The 5,831-nt window shown below is 44.5% G+C and overlaps 1 pseudogene; it reads left to right on the top strand.

Annotated features, from left to right (window-relative positions):
* Positions 1–885: 885 nt before the first annotated feature.
* Positions 886–1,891, top strand: LOC142844798 (glyceraldehyde-3-phosphate dehydrogenase pseudogene; annotated as a pseudogene).
* Positions 1,892–5,831: the final 3,940 nt, after the last annotated feature.

Genomic DNA, 5,831 nt, shown 5'->3' with positions numbered 1-5,831 from the left:
AACCTGGGTCAGCAGGCCAAGACTCACTTAAAAACATCAAGACCTGCTGTGGGCTACAACTTAAGATGGAACAAAGCTTTGATCCTTGACAGAATTGAAATATTTAGTTTAGCCATTATGATAAAAGATCATGATTGGATTTTCTCAAGCATTCCGTGTGTGTGTGTGTCCTGATTTTATTATCTTTTTTTATTTACCAATGGTTTTTCTCTAGTCCTTGACTCTGGAAATGAAATACTAAGAAGCAGGGTAACCTGAGGCGTTGTTATAATGTGAAATCAATAAATCACCCACAGCGCCTCTGGTGGTAATTAGGCGCGTATTGCACCATTCCTATCAGGACCTCAAGAAGGAAGGAAGAATATGTTTTCCACAGAATCTATGATTATACCAAATACAGCACAGGTCTGGATCTTTAAAAGTATGCCTAACATTATTGAAAAGGCTACATGTTAGTCCCTGGCTGAGAAACACACTTTATGACCATTTTCGGAGTCCATTCATTCTAAAGAAGCCATCAGGCAAGATCAGGACCTGGTCACCTATCTTAGAAAGACACTGGAATCCCAGGCATCCTTAAAACAAGATAGAGGAGAAGAGACTGAGGTCCATCAAATCCCAAATGTTGAAACTGAAGTTATGGAAAAGGCTGTCATGTGATTGGAATCTTGGGGGAGAAGAAGGGCTGATGAGCTCACTTGAAGGCTTTATAGTCCCTTGAGTTTTCTCCATACATTCACAAAGCAATGCTACTCTATCCAAGTTGTACAGGTCTCCTATTGGTCATCATATCCACTCTACTTCAATAAACGAGTGGGTCTGCTCATCCCTGTTCTAGAGACAGCAGCATTTTTCGTGCTGTACCAGCCTTGTTCCTGAGACACAATGGTGAAGGCTGTAGTAAACAGATTTGATTGTATTGGATGCCTGGTTGCCATGGCTGCCTTCAATTCTGGCAAAGTGGATATTGTTGCCAGCCATCAGTGACCCCTTCACTGACCTCAACTACATATGGTCTACATATTCCAGTATGACTCCACCCAGGAGAAGTTCAAAGGCACAGTTAAGGCTGAGAATGGGAAGCTTGTCATCAACAGGAAGGCCATCACCATCTTCCAGGAGCGAGATCCCGCCAACATCAAATGGGGTGATGCTGGCACCCAGTATGTTGTGGAGTGTACTGGTGTCTTCACCACCATGGAGAAGACTGGGGCCCACTTGAAGGGTGGGGTCAAAAGGTCATCTTACCCTCCCCTTCTGCTGATGCACCTACATTTGTGATAGGTGTGAACCATGACAAGTAGGGCAATTCCCTCAAGATTGTCAGCGATGCTTCCTGCACCACCAACTGCTTAGCCCCCTTGGCCAAGGTCATCCATGACTACTGTGGCATTGTGGAAGGACTCATGACCACAGTCCATGACATCACAGCCACCCAGGAGACTGTGGATGGCTCCTCTGGGAAGCTGGGGCGAGATGGCCGCTGTGCTGCCCAGAACATCATCCCTGCATCCACTGGTGCTGCCAAGGCTGTGGGCAAAGTCATCCCAGAGCTGAATGGGAAGCTCACGGGCATGGCCTCCCGTGTTCCTACCCCCAATGTGTCCGTCGTGGATCTGACATGCCGCCTCGAGAAAGCTGCTAAGTATGAAGACATCAAAAAGATGGTGAAGCAGGCATCTGAGGGCCCACTAAAGGGCATTCTGGGCTACACTGAGGACCAGGGTGTCTCCTGTGGCTTTAACAGTGATACCCACTCTTCCCCCTTTGATGCTGGGGCTGGCATTACTCTCAAGGACAACTTTTAAAGCTCATTTCCTGGTATGACAATGAGTTCGGCTACAGCAACAGAGTGGTGGGCCTCATGGCCTACATGGCCTCCAAAGAATAAGAAGCCTGCCCTGGACCACCCATCCAGCAAGGACACAACAAGAGAGAGGTCCTTGGCTGCTGAGCAATCCCTGTCCTAATTCAGCCCTTGACACTGAGCATCTCCCTCAGTTTCCCTCCCAGAACCCCAGAATAACAGGAGGGGATTAGGGAGTCCTACTCTTGAGTACCATCAATATAGTTCACTGCACCCATAAAAAAAGAAAAAAGAAAATCAGTGGTCAGACCTCAGTTGAAGGGAAAAGCTATGTGACCTAATGAATAGATTAACCCTTCGATGGATATGTAATTTAATGACATTATTGTGGGGTGATGTAGGCTGTTAGGAAGGAGGTAGGAGGTCAGTACATGAGTACTTGTGAAGGATTTCCAGCCCCTTCTTTCTGCCTCTGTGTTTGGGATTATGCAAGGCAGGCAGGTTTGCTCCACCGCGTGCTCCCAACCATGATAGTTTAGCTTTGTTTCAGACCCACAGAACTGGAGCCAGCCAGCCATGGGCTGAGATATGAACCCAAATAAATCTTCCCCCTCGTTTTCTCAAGTATTTTGTCACAGTGACAGAAAATTGACTAAGAGCACACATAAATCCTTGAGGGACACACTCCAGCTACACCAAGCATGAGACAATTAGGCAACACTGGGTCTGATGGGATTACAGATGGAGGCAAACTGTAGCCGAGCCTCCTCCGCCAGACTCCCAGTTCATCTGACTGCAGACAGTTCTTGTCCCTGCCTACAGTTTGTTCTACTAATAGAGCCAATTCCGCCTTGAAGTCCAGGAAAGAGGAGGAGTGTATGTCCTCCTAAACGGCTGGCAACCACGGGTGCAGGGATGCATCAACACCCAGATTCTCTATGCTTTGGGTAGGGAATTCCGAGATGAGTGCTCACCCTCTTTCTCAAGAGTCCTCCTTGCCCGTCTTCCAGTTGCCAGCATGATGAGTCCCACTTCTTTACTAAGTTCTACTCCTTGATCTTTCTCTCTGCTAGTCCCTCACCAGTACATCCTCAGATTGCTATGAAACCCAGGAATCAAGCCCATTCATTGTCTTGTAGAAACACACTGGACAATCACAGCTTCCTAATCCCTCCAAGGGTAGTGGATGATGAAAATCTCTGGGGAGAGTAACACATGGATGAGCCCATAGGAGGCTGAATTTATACATGCCTGTGGGGGTTTAAGCTGACCGCCTGGTAAGATGCAACATGAGCATCATCTCTACCAGGCTTCTTCTTTAGGGCCACCACCAGCTCCCAAATCATGACATGGAGACTTATTAGTTTTGGACGCTCAGCCTAGCTTAGTCATATTTCTGGCTATCTCTTTTAACTTAAATTAACCTGTTTCTCTTTTTCTGCTTTTTGCCTCAGCGTCTATTATCTTTCTTACTTTGCTATATTTTCCTTTCACTGTTTCTCTATATCTGCCTGGCTTCTTGCCCAAGGCATATCCCTCCTTCTTTCCTCTTCCTTCTCTCATTCTTCCTTCTTCTCCTCTCTAGCCTATATTTCTCCTCCGATTATTATCTGCACGCCAGCCATGCCCATCCCTCTCCTGCCTAGCTATTGGCCAATTCAGCTTTTTATTAGACCAATCAGGTGCCTTAGGCAGGAAAGGCGAAACAGATGCAACACATTTTTACATAATTAAACACACATTCTTACGTCGTTAAACAAATGCAGGATAAACAAATGTAATACACCTTTTTTTGGTTAAAGCAATATTTCACAACAATCATCACTACAAGGAGAATGAGGTTGTTGCTCAGATCATGATGCTGAAACCAGTGCAAGTCACTCAACAGTAACAGAGGATGTTACTATCATTCTATAACACATTAAAAATTAAATAGACAAAGTTGCAATAAAGATGACTAGAAGCACTATGGACAAATATCTGGTTCTTAACTACTTTCTACTTGTTGTATCCAAAAACTAAATAAACCTTTGCATTGTCTCCAGCCTTTTCCAGGATAAGTCAGCTTGGCCAAAGTAGCAAGACCTACAACAAGTAGAATCCAACTCTAGGCCTATAGAATTACAATGTTCTGCCCTCTGGAAGGATCTGGAAGGTTTATTACGTAATTCATTTGGTAGATTGTTCACCTAGAATACAAGATATTGTGGCTCCAGTCCCCAGCATTGCATGAAATAGGCATGATGGTGTGGGCTTGTCATCTCAGAATTTCGAAGGTGGAGACAAGAAGATCAGAAGTTCATTATTAGCTCAGTATTGAATTTGAGGCTAGCATGCATTACATAAAACCATATCTCAAGCAAACTACCATCACCAACAGCAAAAAAGCCCATGAGATGCAAATATGATAATAATTTTTCCTACTTTACACATAAGGAAACTGAAACTCAGAGAGGTTACATAATTCATAACTTCCCCAAGTCTTAGACCTAGGTAGTGCTGGAAAGCAGGCTGGTTGCAGGACTGCCTGCCTCTGAGGCCTCTGCTGGACTCCATCTGTGAGGTTCCATCATTTCCTTACCCCACGGCCCTTGCATACAATCTTCCTTCTCTTTGAAACTCTATTGCCTGCTATTTTAAGAGGAAGACTATTGTACATTTCATTGACTTTGATAGCAATTGTTTTAATTTGAAGTTCATCACTCTGAATTTCATCCTAATTCTGTTTCTTTAGAAAATTCAAGAAGAGATATGCCAGACAGTCAATAGAAGAACCTTCTTCTGGTATCCATTCAAATATACAACAACTCTCTTATTCAAAGAGTGTCTTTTTTTTTTCAAGATTGAGTTTATTCTGTAACTAAATATGAGCAACCATAGCCCAGCCCAGGAATACAGGTTCAGACTATCTCAAATACCATATTACAATGTGGTACAGTTTTATGAAGTTGTTATGGTGGCGGAACTTAGAAAGTCCTGAATCAAAACACCTTAAAAATATATTGAAAATCAGGCAGGCTATATAGAGTAAATCAGAGACATCAAGACATCTCAGATATTACCCAATGGCATTCTTAGTCTTTGGTTTAGGAGCTCAGGGTCTATTTGTACACTCCAAAAAAGATTTATCTAATAATCAAAGGGATGTTATATTATGTCTGGGAAGAGGCACCATGACCATAGCAACTCTCTTTTTTTTCATCTATTTATTTTACATCCCAGCTACAGCCTCCCCACATCCTCCCTGGCCAGTTCCTCTTCCCCATTCCACCCTCCCAACCCCAGTCTCCTCTTCCATCTTTATCCATAAAAGGGCAGCTCTCCTATGAGTATCAGTAAAACATGGTGTATCAAGTTGTAGTAAGACTAAGCACCTCTCCATTAAGGCCAGACAAGGCAACTCAGTATGAGGAGTAGGGTCCCAAAAGTAAAGATGTCAGAGATAGCCTTTGTTGACCAACCTACACAACTGTAACACAGTTGCAGAGTGCCTAGGTCAGCCTCATGTAAGCTCCCTGGTTCTCAGTTCTGTCTCTGAGCCCCTATGAGCCCAGGTTAGTTTGTTGTATGAGCCTTCCCATGGTATCCTTGATCCCTCTGACTCCAACACTCCTTTATCCTCCTACTATGCAGGATTCCAGAACTCCACCTAATATTTGGTTGTGGGTCTCTGCATCTGCCTCCATCAGTTGTTGGATGACACCTCTATGAAGACAGTTGCACCAGGTACCAATCTGGTCACAGTTCAGGCTACTTATCCACTATTGCTAAGAGTCTAAACTAGGGTCCTCCCCACAGACTCCTGGGAGATTCCCCTGCTCCAGACTTCCATCTGACCCCCAAATGACCCCAGCAGTCCCCCTCAGCACTCTTCCCCTCCTTGCCCTCCCAACCTGATTCCTCATGTTCCCATCCCCAGCTGCCCTCAATCCACTCACATAAATCTCCTCTATTTCCCTTTCCCAAAGGATATCTGGGTGTCCTGCCCTGAACTCATTGGGTCTGTGGATTGTAGCATAGTTAT

The sequence above is a fragment of the Microtus pennsylvanicus genome, chromosome 2 (genome assembly GCF_037038515.1).
Source record: "Microtus pennsylvanicus isolate mMicPen1 chromosome 2, mMicPen1.hap1, whole genome shotgun sequence".
In the NCBI taxonomy this organism is placed as follows: domain Eukaryota; kingdom Metazoa; phylum Chordata; class Mammalia; order Rodentia; family Cricetidae; genus Microtus; species Microtus pennsylvanicus.
This window is presented reverse-complemented; position numbering and strand designations above follow the sequence as displayed.